This window comes from Aegilops tauschii, chromosome 1 (assembly GCF_002575655.3).
Source record: "Aegilops tauschii subsp. strangulata cultivar AL8/78 chromosome 1, Aet v6.0, whole genome shotgun sequence".
Lineage (NCBI taxonomy): Eukaryota > Viridiplantae > Streptophyta > Magnoliopsida > Poales > Poaceae > Aegilops > Aegilops tauschii.
In genome coordinates this window covers 409,876,690-409,891,631 of record NC_053035.3, presented here as the reverse complement: position 1 = coordinate 409,891,631, position 14,942 = coordinate 409,876,690, and the positions used below count along the sequence as shown (strand labels likewise).

At 49.8% G+C, this 14,942-nt stretch overlaps 2 pseudogenes; both read right to left on the bottom strand.

Moving 5' to 3' along the window:
- Window positions 1-212: 212 nt before the first annotated feature.
- Window positions 213-1,412, bottom strand: LOC109784444 (pentatricopeptide repeat-containing protein At5g56310-like; annotated as a pseudogene).
- Window positions 1,413-10,752: 9,340 nt separating this feature from the next.
- LOC141035412 (pentatricopeptide repeat-containing protein At5g56310-like) overlaps window positions 10,753-14,942 on the bottom strand; it is a 172,716-nt pseudogene continuing 168,526 nt past the window's right edge.

Below are 14,942 nucleotides of genomic sequence, written 5' to 3'. Positions count from 1 at the left end.
TGACACAAAGGTTCCCTGAACAATGGTTCAACATGGAACGACCACCCGCGGTTCATTTCTTGCTAATAGTGCCATAATCGTGTGGGCATGATATTGCGTCTAATGATTTTTTCTAGCTAAATCCGTGGACAAGGTTAATATACATAGTATTGCTTTTGAATTTTTTCAAGAAAAACAGTATCCTTGGTTCAGAACTAAATGCAACATAAAGGTTAATTTATCGCAGAAGCACGCCTACCAGGGGCAGAATATATGTTCGCTAAAAGTACATAAGCACCACTTTTGTCTGGCTCCAATTCAATCTAGTGCTTTATAACATACTCGAGCAGAAACCTACAACCAGCCATTAGAGCTCCCCAGATTAAGGCGTCCAGTTTCATGCGCATTTTCTCAACCATGTCTTTGGCCTCACTAAGCAAGTCATTCCGTGCCAGGAGGCCTACCATGCACCCATAATGCTCAATCTTTGGTTTAATACCATAGTTGCTGACCATGGAACTGAAAAGCTCCCGACCCTTGTCAACCAACCCAGTGTGTGTGCACGCACAGAGCGCGCCAATGAAGCCAATGTCATCCGGCTCAACATGTGAGCTCTCCATCTGCGAGAAGAGCATCAATGAGTCCGAGCCTAGGCCGTGCATAGCCATGCCCTTGATCATAGTAGTCCGTGCAAGTACATTCTTTCCCTTCATTCCCTCGAAAACCTCGATTCCAAGCTGTACCTCGCCACATTTGGCTTACATATCAACAAATGCAGTGCCCAGTAACACAGACAGACTAATATTGTTTGCTTTGAGGTAGCCATGTATCCACTTCTCCTGCTCCAGAGCGCCCAGCTGCGGGCACGCAGCAAGCACCCCCAGCGCAACAAGAACCGTGTCGTCGACAACTTCGGCCTGCATCTGGGAGAACGCCCCCAGCGCCTCCCTCCCGTCTCCAGCCTGCACGTAGCCATTCACCATGGCGCTCTAGGACACAGCATTCCTTGCGGGCATTTCGTCGAACAGCGAGCGGGCGTCGGCGACTCGCCCAGCCCTCGCGGGCACCGTGATGAGCGTGTTGAATGTGGAGGCGTTCACGGTGGCCGAGGTGCGCAGCAGAACGTGCACGTCGGATAGGCAGCCGAGAAGGCTGGCGTGGACGCGGATGAGCGCGTTGTGCGCGGAGAAGATGGGCATGGAGCGGGAGCGCGGCGTGCGTCCTCCCGGAGCTTGCGAGTGCCCGGATGAGCGCGTCGTGGAACTCCACGCTACGCCGAAGCAGACTCGACGTGAGTTGCCTGGACTCGCGTGATCGACCGTGCGTCCCCGTCGCCACGGCACCACGACAGCAGCTCCACGTAGCGCCGGACGACCGCCATCTCATCGCGTTGTGGTATATTTCCCTTGAATGCCTCACTCGCATGTTGGCTCAGCAACTGCCACTGTGCATCCGCCTCTGCTTTTGCTTGAAGATGAGCAGTACATTAATTATAGGTGACAATCAAGAAGCTCAATAGCAGCAAGATGAGATCTTCACACAGCGAAGCATGCCACATTGGCCTTGCACTGGACCTATGGATGGGCAATACAATTGTTCGAACAATTTGTTACCGTAATGGAGGAAGATTGTGACTCCGCTCGTAGCCATTTGTATGCCCATCGTGCCAGAATGGCCTATTCTAGGTCCATGTATGCCCATGTGGCATCTGGTTTATAAGCGTACATGGCTTCATTGCAGAGACCAATCGGTGATCATATTGAAATTCTTTTAATGACGCATGGTGAAGAAATCAATTGATAATAATTCTAACAATTGCACTAGAAGTTAATTCAATTTTTCGTACATGGCTAAAGTGTATAACTATAAGAAGCGCCGCCATTCCTTCGATCTCCGCCGGCGAGCCCGTGGATTCGCCTCCCTCCGCCTGCCGCTTCGGCGACCGGCGGCCGGAAGGGTATTCCTGGTGCCTAGGCTTAGATAGGTAGGGTTTTAATTCTCACAAGGGCGACGTTCAGACGGATGGCGGCGCTTCTTCTTCGAGTCAGTCTTCCGGGCTTCGATCCTCCTCAAGTTCGTTCATCGGGACGAATTAGACAGTGCTCCAGCGTAGATTCCTGCCAGCTCCTCGGAGCGGCGAGGTCAGGGTTTCTCATCGTGCGTACGCAACAACGAGTTTTGGTGTCAGGTTCATCATATCGTTTCAAGGATTCAATGACTAAGACTGTGGCTCCCGAACGTTGGTACTTAGGGGCATGTGCACGAAGACTTCCCGGTTATCATCGACAAGGTCAGGCCAGCTTCGGTATGGGAGCGGCGACAGCGGCGCGTTAGCGGCTCGTTCTGACGGCGGCAATGGTCGTTCGGTTGTCCATGGACCTCAATATAATCTTTTTTATATTTGGGGTGCTTTGTAATTCCGGTGGATCTTTATAATAGATCTGATATATTAAAAGAACAGGAGTCAGTGTTTTTCTTATCTCTACAGTTAAGACTCACAATCTTTTCTATCAGGTGTACCGAAGCAGTGCTCGGAATACATATACTCCAAGAACTTTTGCATATGACTAGATTTTCGACCTTGCGCAAGATAAAAAGTTAGGGAAGCCCGTAGACCAAAATACATAATTACCGTAAAGTCTTGCTCCACCTAAATGTGATGCCTCGTTGCTTGCCCGTGGGCTAAATAAACATTACACATAATTCGAAGTTTGCAAGTCTAAGAAGGAATTTTGCGTCACTAAACAGGGTCCCTATCAGCAAAGGAACATAATCCAATGGAGTTGAAGAAGTTACCGCACCACATGCCCCATACCAAGCTATTTAGCTAGACTAATGTTGTTGATTAGTTTCACTGCTTCCTTTCACCCTTGCATGTTAAAGGCTAGCCTAATGACCTAGGTAGACGGAGCTTATTTTGGCATGCATAGAGCTAAGGATCACCATATGTGGCTTAACATGCTTTCTGATGCCACCCATTTGAAGGACACAAGCAGCTCACCCTCTATGGTTTGCCTCCCATTCGGCATAAGCAACACCGTGATTCGGCGAAGGTTATCGAGCTTGTGCTCTACACAATGGGAAAAATGAGTGATGCACATATGTAGCAGCAACATACTAATTTAGAAATAGAACTGAGAAGCTGGAGTTATTTGAGAACGGAGAGACACCTTGGAGGAAGTTATAAGTGTCGTTGAACCCTTTATGACATGAGTGAAGTATCCGTGGAGCTCTTGCACATGGATCCATTTACAAGGCCATGCAACCCATGCAAATGAGCAGATGCACTGACAAGAAACTAATGTGGTGTATGATAGAAAATTTAACAAGTAAATTAAGTAGTTCGAAGTTAGGTAGCTACGACCTATCCACATTTTCGTAATTTTGGATGCAATGATTAGGTTGAAACCAACCAAACTCATATAAGTATTTTGGCCAATCATATATCTAATCCTATAATAGAAACTACTTCTGCATAGACACTCTCAAAAGGCTGGACTCAACATAGAATTATGTTGTATTTATATGGAAGTTACCTTATTAAGTTAGTAACTATGGCCTCTTGATTACTGTACATAGGCACTCTTCCTCTCTACTCCGGGGGGCAGGAAGATCACGCACACATGCCCGTTCCCCCGAAAAAGAACGTCTATACACGTCAACTGAAATAGTATGATCTTTCTAAAGTACGACATAGTTCTAGGAATAAGTTTAAAGTTAAATTTCACGATGAACTATGAGAGGCATGTTCCGAAATAGTAGAGGTCTACTGGACTTGGCTAAACGACGGTTCTGAGCCGAGAATTTGATGGAACAAAGGCTGGATTTTGTAGCTCTTTTGGGAGTGAAATGCATAAAACCCAAGTGCAGATGTGTCGTCATTAGAAAGAAAAAACTTTTTTTTCTGGCGCAAGAACCACCGAACGCGACGCAAAACTTTTGTTATACATGATTAGTATATATCATGTCACTGTTGGTGATGTAGTAAGGTTTCTCATGTAGCCTGGTTGGTGGTGGGTGCAATGGATTATTTTTTCTAATAGACACTCATGTTTTACTACAGATGCAATCATGTAGCTGACGGTAGGCGTTTATAGGCAATACGTGTCTCACAAGTGGATTTTCCAACAAACTCTAGTGTTTTTGCCAGAGGCTCCCGTGTTCGCAACTTCGCATTGTAAACTACATGGGAGGGACTGAGGGAGGGTGTTGACGAACATGATTCTGTTTTAGTATAATCTTTTTCCTAAAATGGGAGCAAGCACACAAAATATATGTGTAGTCCGAATGAGCTTTTCAACTTATCTCCATTTATGAGATTCTAACGTCGTCTTAGCTTATGTGTCTCTTGTGGGTGTCCACTGTGCCTTGTACACTTCAATACCCAAGCTTTGAAGCTTTCTTATCTTGTCCCAGTTACATGCCAATACCGTAATCAATAATTTACAGTCATATGGCTATGCATTTCTATCACAGTAAGGGAAAATAATGCCGAATTTTAGACATCAGATATGTTGGATGTTAAACATATATTATTGCATCAAAAGTTTTGGAATAGACAGGTTATTGAAAATGGGGCCCTGGTTCATCAACCAAACATTGGTGTCTCTAGAAACATGTGTTGTCGCTTTATTATATATGTTGCTTTTGAGAAGATGTATTTGCTTTTCATTTTAGTCTGGTGAAATAATTGTGTTGGTGTCTAGATAGTACATGCTGGTCCATTCCGATTTTCAATGTTTGGTATAGTGAGGTGGATCTTTCATGGTAGTGCCCAGTGGTCGTTGCTTCATGTCACATTTACAGCTACACATGTAGTGGTGTTCTTACTGTATATGTGAAGATGCCAAGGATTTTAGCTAATTAGCAATATATATTTCTATAGTTCCTTAATTTCTATATTTTGCAGGCAGAAATGAATGACCGATAATTTTGCAGGCAACAGGTTGATCTGTTTGTGGTTTTATTGGCACAAAATACCAACTATTGTATAGGGACGTGCTCTTTCTGTTCATCTATTTTGTTTGGTCAACCATTTATCTCAATCCTACAATACAATCTAATTTTGTATGTTAAGCACCGAATCATGTTGTATTGATATAGAAGTAACCTCAAATTACTAAACATGGCCTCTTGATTAATGAAATTACAAACACTCTGTTTGTAATGTACCTGTAATGATTAGGAGTATGAACAAAATTAAGAGTGTCTCTACAAGAAGCAGTGTTAGTCCTGAGGACTGAACCTCATTGTGTGAGACTGTACAATTACGATACCACTAGATCATATTTAAATGGGCTAGAAGATTAAAGATAAAAACAATTGTATTATGAAAATCAACATGTCAATGAGGATTTGTGATCGGTAACATGGAGGAACATTAGCAGGAAGCATGTCAACCGATACCATTGAAATTCCCAACAGGAGCAAGATGAGAACATATGTAGATTCGGGTTTGCATTTGGGTGAAGGTAGATGACTGTGTAACAGAAAGATAGTGGCACTTTGTTGGAATGATATAGTTTGTTTTTTCATCTGGTTAATTTCTTTGAAATGCGCCCCTGAGGGCCAAATTCATTAAAAATGGTCGGAGAGAGTTGTCCGATTAATTAATGAAAACCCGCGCGAAAACCGTTCCAACAGGACCATTAAGAAGGCACCGGGCCGACCTGGCACCCACAAGACCCACACACACCGCCGAGGAAAGGACACCGTTGCGGTTGCCTGCATTGTCCTCGTCATCATCTCTCCCCGAGCAAGCGACTTTGACTTCGTCGCTGACAACCCGTCAAGACCCCTCCGAATGAACGGTATACGGGAACCCTACCGTTCGAGGCCAAAAAATCGACCGCATGCGTCTAGGGCAGCTCCATCTTTAGTGATGAGCCTCACAGGAGAAAAGGAGAATGCCTTGACCCATAGAGTCTGATCTGCCCATCGCTTCGCATCGTTGTCGCAGTGTCGCTCCGCAACGCCGCAACTCCGACTTCAAGCTCAGGAACATACTACATGGTCGACGACGAAGGCAAGCCATGACCCTGCTCATCTTGCAACCATCATCGTCTCCACACAAGTCACAATGCCACATCCGCATTGCTAGTCGGGCACCTGCCGACCACGATGTCGTGCACGTCCAACCTCAAGGAAGAACAAGAGGGATCACACACTTCAAATCGGCTCCCTCAAGAGGGAAAGCAGTGTTGCAGACGCTGCTGCCGCCCGATCCTATAGCAGGATCTTGGCTTTCACCCAAAGATACCGATCTGGAAAAGAGGATGCGTGAAACTCCTCGGCGGCGCCTCCAAGACTGACGATGACGCCCACAGGCGTCGCCGGCGCCGGCGAGACTTTCGCCTAGAGCAACACAGCCTCACTCCAACGTAGTTGGTGACGTCAGCCAACACCTCCATCGCCCGAACCTCCACTAACCCGCACACCCTTACACAGCGACCACACCGTCACCAAACAGGAACCACTAGCACACCTCGCTACCGTCAAAGCCAACCAGCAGCACCAGGTGCGAGCCGGATTTGGCTACCAACCAGACCTAGCAACCCTTCCTCTTAGGACAGTCACAAGAGGCGCACAACCCCCAGCCAGCGACCTGCACGCAAGCAACGCGTCGCCTGCGAGCAGTGGTGGGAGGGCCGCCACCCCAACCCAACCACGTCATCTGGAGCTGAGCCGTGAAGCAGAGCTGCTGCGTCAGACCGCTGGGAGCCGGAGGCGCTATCCCCCGAGGAGCAAATGGAGCCAACACTACTAGGGAAAAGCTTATAGACAGGCGCTTACTAGTAGCGCGGGTTTATACCCCTCGCTGCTGCTACTTACTAGTAGCACAATTTTTTATCCCTCGTTGCTACTAAGTTGATAGTAGTAGCGCGGGTTTTTAACCCTCGCTACTACTAAGCAGTCTCTACCGTGCCCCCCGTGGACATGCCATAGTAGTAGCGAGGGGTATGAACCCGTGCTACTACTAAGTTGATAGTAGTAGCGCGGGTTTATACCCCTCGCTACTACTAAGTACAAGGTAGGTGAAGTCTCCATATCCTCGGTCGAATCCCTCCTCTCTCCCTCACTCTCCCCTTCTCTCCATAGGCTCTCCCATTCCGCTTCTCCCTCCCACCCGCGATTCCCTTCCTCATCCACCACCACCCCTGGCCTCGCACCTCATGCCTCCCCCAAATACGGTGACCTCCACACTCACCACAGCCCCCTCCCCCTCCTTCCTCCTCCTTCTCTAATGTTGGAAGGAGAGGGAGATCCAGCAGAGCGCCATCCATGGCGGCGGCCAGATCCGCCATGGACACAACCACAGGTGAGTTGTTCTTCCTACTCCTCTCAATCTCTCTCTCTCTCTCTCTCTCTCTCTCTCTCTCTCTCTCTCTCTCTCTTCATCTTCCACATTGAGCAGAGTGCCATCCATGGCGTCATCTAGGGTTTCGGCTCCAACTCTGGCGGCCACCGATGAGTGCTGCACCTACTCCTCTCTATCTCTCTCTTCCTCTTCTAATTCTTGTCTCTTTTTTGTAGCAGCAGCAAAGGAGAGGTGTATCACCATGGACGACTTCATCCCTTCTAGGATCAGCATCGACCATGGATGAAGAGGACGATGACGCCTAGCTAGCAGCAGCAGCCATGGCTGGAATTTATTTTTTTAATTCCTAATTAGTTAGCAGTAGCGAGGGTCCAGACCCACACTACTACTAGTTAGTAGTAGCGCGGGTGGTATCCACGCTACTACTAACGGACGTAGTAGTAGCGCGGGTGGCACCCGCGCTACTAGTACCAGTTAGCTGTAGCGCCGTATCAGTAGCGCGGGCACCCGCGCTACTGATATACCTAAAACCCGCGCTACTGTTAGGCTTTTCCCTAGTAGTGCAAAGAACCACCAGAGGAGTCACCCACCAGATCTGTGGTCCTGGCCACCGGATCGCTGCAATCACCGGGCCACCGAGCAGGACGGGCTTAGCCTGGCTGAATCCTCCGACGAGACATGGGGTAAAGGTGGGAAGGGGGGTGGCGCTGGCCAGCTGCGGGTTCCCCAAGTCGCCTGGGAGCGACTTGGGGATCAGGCTCTATTGTTGAGTGTGTATCTAGTTATTTTTCATGATTTTGTATTTTGAGTTTTCTATCAAATATATGAACTTCCACAATTTGAAAATTTCTTCGTATCCACATACTATTTAAGTTGTTTTTTTCTCGCTTTAACTTATGCGCTAATGAAGTTGGTGGGGAAAAGGAAAGGACAACATGTGCCAAGGCTCGAGGGGCTACAAAACGGATGAATTGTGTGCAGGACTAGATCGCCAGCCACATACATTCCATCAACTTGTGTGCACGGCTAGATCGCCAGCCAGAATACAAGATATAATGTCAAGGAAGTCCGTAAACCAAAATACATAATTACCGTGAAATCTTCCTGCACCTGAAGACGCAAGTACATGTGTTGTCTTCTTGCGTGCACTTGGGCTAAACACTACGCGAAACTCCAAGCTTGCAAGTCAAGGAGTTTCGCGTCACAAAACAGCTTCCCCGACAGTGAGAGATAAAAGTCTGAAAAAGTCACGGCCTAAACCAGTGCTTGATAGTTGATAGTCAGTCTCAAAGACGACATGCCCCATACCAAACTGGTCAGGTAAACTAAAAGTTGTTGACTAGTGGCATTCCAACACCGCTCAGTTCTCGCCGACCTGCAGTGCGCTTGTATGAACTATGAACACGACTTGCTTTCGTCTCAGTACATTTCTGATTCACCGGATGTTGTGGGTATATCAAGCTTGCTTTGGTTCGCATTGAGCTCGAAACCATTACAATGAGTTAATACACTTTCCGATGCCTCCCATTCCAAGGAGGCAAGCAGCCTGCCCTCGTTGTTTTGCCTCCCATTCCGCATTCATGGTGGCGCCATGCTCCTGCCAACATTATCGATCTTGTGTGCCGCACAAGAGGAGAACGGCGACGCGCCTATATATATCAGCAACATACTTGCAGCTTAGGAATAAAACATAGAAGATGGAGTTACTTAAGAATGGGGTGACACCTAGGAGGAAGTGATAAGAGTTGTTGAACCTTTTATGACGCGAGTGAAGTCTCTGTGGAGCTCTTGCACGTTGATGTATTAACAAGGTCATGCAAATGAATAGATGCACACATGGATGCATGGATAAACCTGTCACGGGCGCGGCTGGATCTGGGGCCGGGCGACGCGGGCCGAGGGCGGCACGGGCTGCAGCGTCGCAGCAGCGGCAGGTCGGTGGGCGGGCTCGCCGGCTCCAGGTGCTCCGGTGGTTGGGCGGCGGCGGGCAGCGCGGATGGGCTCCCCGGTGAGCTTTCTTGGTGGTCGGCAGCGGACCTTGGGGTTTTCCTTGCCGGCGGACGGGTGTGTGTTGGTGGCCTCGCGTGGAGCTGCGCCGACTGCCGAGGTGGGGCGACACAGGGGGTGTCCGGTGGGGAGGTAGGCTAGAGGGATGGGAGGCGCCGACGAGAGTTCGGGCCACCCGTCACCGGCACGGGGGTGTGCCGGTCCGGATGCGTCCGCTCCCCCTCCTCCCCCTTTCCCCGGCCGAGTGCGGGCCGATGTAGCTCCGACGTTGTTCGAGGCGGGACGTATGCTGCGGTTTGGCGGTCGGGTGCGTCCTTTGGGCCAAAGCCGGTGACTTTGGCTGGTCTTGTGGGTGTCTGGATGCAGGGCGGCGGCCTTGGCGGTGGGAGACGCGACGTTCGTGGGCGGAGCTCACGTCTCAGGTGCGGGTGTGCAGCCATGGCCACGCGGGTGGTTTGGTTGCGGGTGGTTGGCGGAGGTAGGGTGCGTTGGAGGGGTGTGAGCGCCGGGGTACACCACTTGCTCATGGGCCGACGGTGGCGACGTCCGTGGACGCCGTATCCTTCATGAAGGCTCCGTCGCGGTGTTCCCACTCCTTCGTGATGCTCCAGGTGAAAACTTGATCTTCGTGATCGGACGGTGGCGGCTACCCATAGTCGTGCCCTTCTGGAGGCATCGTCCTGGAGTCCCTGCTCCGTCGTTATCCGCCTCGCCTCTCCTCGGAAGATTGCGTTGGAGGTCTCCGTTGGCTTCAAGCGATTCATGTTGTTTGGTAGTCGTTGGGGTGGCGTGGTGGTGCTTGGCACCTTTGTATTTGCCTTGGGTGTGTGTCGTGTGCGGTGGTGGCGTGTGTTTGTATCGGTGTGTTTGTATGGTCGGTGCTTTATATATAAAACGGGGCGAAAGCCTTTTTCGGTATAGCAGCAACATACTAGAAACTTATGAATAAAACATAGAAGATGGAGTTACTTCAGAATGGGGTGACACCTAGGAGGAAGTGAAAAAAGTTGTTGAACCTTTTATGATGCGAGTAAAGTCTTTGTGGAGCTCTCGCACATTGATGCATTTACAAGGTCATGCAAATGAAAATATGCACACATGGATGCATGGATAAACCTGTCATCCCTACACATGGCGCGGACGGACCAATGATTCTTGGGAAAGATCTGCTCAAGACACTAACTTGGGATTTATGAAATTTAACAAGTGAATTCCTTTGAAAGTTAGCTAGCTGTGACCTTTATCAAATTTTCGTACAGTTTGGATATTGTGGTTAGGTTGAGACCAACCAAACTCATATAAGTATTTTGTCCAACCATTTATCTCCATCCTACAGTACAAACTACTTTTACATGAGACACTCTTAAAAGAGGTGGAACAACACATATTTATGTTGTAGTCATGTGGGAGTTACCTTCTTAAGTTACTCCTAAATAAGGCCTCTTGATTATTGTACATAGGCATTCTACCTCTCTTCTCCGTACTTGAATGAACAAATGTCTATCCTTAAAACACTTTTTTCTATTATGTTTGCTTAGACCAGTTTTTCAGCCCCTAAGTAAAAAAGGTCGGTTTCTTTTTTTTTTAAGAATATGCACGAGTGTGCATATCATATATTGATAGAAGAATATCGGGAGGGACAGCCCTCTATCGAGGTTTACATACACCTGCTTACATGAATGCAAACGGCAGCGTCCACCAAAAACACTACCGACTACTCTAAGCTAGCCCACCGAGATATCCCTCCAAAGAAGAACTCAAGTCTCCTTTTAGTAGTCCTGCCATTCGCCAGTTTGTATGGTTCTTTGCTTTATTTGTTAGGAGGATAATATTTTATTGTAATAGTCCACAGCCATAACTTCGCCTCTGCAGTCTAGTTTACTGTAACTTGGCATCTACATTTTGTTTTTTGGTTATGGTTTTTTTTAAAACAGAGGCAAAATATTTGCCCCATTCATTAATTAAGGAGTTTAGAGTTATGTTTCAAAAAAGGGGGAGTTTAGATTTGTTTTTACAGAAGAAAAATAAGATCACAAGGGCACTACTCTCTTCGTATGATGTCACCCAAAAGTTTTGCGCCCACGTTGACACAAAGGTTCTCTGAACAATGGTTCAACATGGAACGGCCACCCGCAGTTCATTTCTTGCTAGTAGTGCCATAATCGTGTAGGGATGGTATTGTGTTTAATGATTTTTTCCAGCTAAATCCGTGGACAAGGTTAATATACATAGTATTACTTTTGTTTTTTAAGAAAAAACAGTATCCTTGGTTCAGAACTAAGTGCAACATAAAGGTTAATATATCGCAGAAGTAGGCCTACCAGGGGCAGAATATATATTCGCTAAAAGTACATATTGTCTGGCTCCAATCAATCTAGTGCTTTATAACATACTCGAGCAACTCCACATTCTTGTGAAACCTACAACCAGCCATTAGAGCTCCCCAGATTAACATATCCGGTTTCATTTGCATTTTCTCAACCATGTCTTTGGCCTCACTAAGCAAGCCATTCCATGCCAGGAGGTCTACCATGCAACCATAATGCTCTATCTTTGGTTTAATACCATAGTTGTTGACCATGGAATTGAAAAACTCCCGACCCTTGTCAACCAACCCAGTGCGTGTGCACGCACAGAGCGCGCCAATGAAGGCAATGTCATCCGGCTCAACACCTGAGCTCTCCTCTGGGAAACGAGCATCAACGAGTCCGAGCCTCGGCCGAGCATAGCTAGGCCCTTAATCATAGTAGTCCATACCAGTACATTCTTGCCCTTCATTCCCTCAAACACCTCCACTCCAAGATGTACCTCACCACATTTGGCATACATATCAACCAATGCAGTGCCTAGAAACACTGTCATCCTAATATTATTTTCTTTGAGGTTGTCGGATTCTGGGTTCCGGCAAACCCTTAAGGTTCGAACTCTGGGGTGCGCACGAAGAACTGTCTCTCTCTCCCTAGCTCGCTCGCACAACGATCTCAAGGCCTAACTCGCCGAACCCAAGGAACAAGAGACACGAGAGTTTATACTGGTTTGGGCCATCATTGTGGTGTAATACCCTACTTCAGTGTGGTGTGGTGGATTGCCTTGTAGGCTGAGGATGAACAAGTACAAGCGGTGAACAGCCTCAGGAGGACAGGTGTTCTTGAGCTCGGTGAGCTGGTGTGGTGGTTCGGATGGAATGGCTCCGATCCAAGATTCGATCCCTCTCTACGGTGGTGGCTAGTCCTATTTATAGAGGCCTTGGTCCTCTTCCCAAATGTTAGACGGGAAGGGATCCCACAATAGCTAATTTTGAAGGGAGACAACTGGTACAAGTTATCCTGACAAAAGGTGGTCTTCGCCTGTCAAAGGCTCTGGTGGTGATGCAGCTGTGGGCTCCGCGGTGACCTCCGTCCTGCCGTCCTGCTGGTCTTGGTCTTGTTGCACCGATATGGAAACCTTTGCCTGATGCCTCCGGACTCCTCGCCTACGCCTGCCTCTTTAGCACCAAAGAGGGAACTGGTACTCTGTGCCGCTGGCGCCCGCCTGGCCTTGGCCGTCATGGCTCACGTCACGTGAACCTCGCGAGGTGCCCCCTGCCTTTATATCTCCGCCCCTCGCGAGCCAGCCTAGCGAGGTTGCCCCCAAGAAGGTCTTGTGTCGTCCGCCTCGCGAGGCTTGGCCCCTCGCGAGGGTCTTGAGTGGTTGCTGATGAAGATGGGCCGTACTGGGCCGCTTGTAGAGACACGCCGTGGGCCGCAGGCATGCAAGTCTGGGTACCCCTGTTCCCAGGACACCGACAGTAGCCCCCGGGCCCAAGGCGCGCTCGGGCTTGGCTTTGAGGCGAAGCCAAGGGGCAAGTGCGGACCGCCGCGGCCACCCACCGCCTGCGGCCTTGATTGACACGTGGCGATTGACAGGACGTGGGCGTCTGCGCTTCCCCACGCTGCATCGGCAACTGTCCTTGACTGACAAAAGGCTGGTGTGTGCCGCAGAGCCTTCATTGCCTTCCTTCGTCTTGCTCCAGTTCCCCTTTCCTGCTCTTTTCTCCCAAAGACTCCAGATCCGCACCAATTCCCCTTCGAGCCTGCAGCCGATGGCGTCCAGCAAGGCAAAGGCTGCTCTCCCTCCCTCCTGGTACGAGCCGGTTTTGAGCGCGCCTAGTGTTTCGGAGAAGAACCTCGCCGCCGCGCTCCTGATGACGGCGGAGAGCAGCAATGAGAAGGGAAAGACCGCGCTCCGGGCAGGCTCTACCGAGCCGGACGCCTTAGGCAGCACCTTCTACCCCTTCTTTGTGAGTAGTGTCGTCGCAGGGCTGGTCCTCCCTTTCTCCGATTTCTTCTACGCCGTCCTTAGCCACCACAAGCTGCATGCCCTTCATCTTCATCCCAACTCCGTCCTCCTCCTGTCGATCTTCGCCTTCTATTGCGAGGCATTCATGGGGGTGATGCCATCCGTGGCGTTGCCTCGCCACTTCTTCTACCTCCGGAACAAGGACGACCATTGCTCGGGGTGCGCCAACTTTGTCGCGGCCAACGGAACCAACGCGATCTCGAAGGCCGGGAAGAAGGCCGAGGGCTTCAGGAGCAAGTGGGTCCTTATGGACACCAAGTGCTAGCACCCTCGGCTGGCGCTGCCGACAGAGATGCCCTCGCCTCATGACGGGTGGCTCCGCACGAAGCTCACCGACCCCTGGGCGCAGCAGGTGATGGAGAAGATGAATGCCGACCTGAAGCCCGACGACCCGAAGGCGGCGAAGCTGATGGGGGCCATGACCATCAAGGAATTCCTGGCACAGCGCGTAGCTCCACTCTAGGCGCGCTCGCGCCCCTTGTGGAAGCTCGGGGACGAGGAGGACGACCTTCGTCCGCGCCCGGGTGCCTTGTCGGACGAGGAGCTGGGCGCGGCTCTCCGCCTCTTGGTCGGGGATGCAGGGGTATCCCCCGGACACCCATGTTCCCTTGTAGCGCCGCCCAGATGGGGCGAAGGTAGCCACCGCCATGCCTATCTTCGACGGGCGCGGGCTCGTGCCGCCAGCGCCTTCCGAGGCCCCGGTGGTGACGGCTCCGGTGATGGTGTCCTCCGGTGACTCCGACGAGGAGGAGGAGCTGGACTCGGAGGCGACCCGGGAGGGGGAAGGGGAGACTTTCCCTCTGTGCAAGGCCGATCTCCTCCGCGCCTGTGGCACCCCGGCTCAGAGAAACCGGAACGCCCCGTATTCCAGCCCAGAGATCGAGAAGTCTCTGGAATACGGCACTGCTTGACATAGAACAAAGCAACTCTTATTACAAGAATAATAATACAAGGGTCTGATGTTACAAAGAAGCACATTAGCACAACGACACTACGCCTGCGATACTACTCTTCCTCTATGCTAGCAGCGGAACAACTCATAGCAGCGGAATACTTCTAGTAGCGGAACAACGACGAAGGTGGTGAACTCCACTCTGCAGGGACTCTGGCTAGGACACGATCTAGCTCGCACGCACGGCAACGTCGACAAGGAATCAAGCAATCATGGCATCACCTGCAATCTGGCATGACACGCCAGGTCAGTACATTGAATGTACTTGCAAGCTCACAACAACCATAAACATCAAGGCAAGACAATAACATAGCATTAACAGGTTAATTAATTAACAACTACCATGAT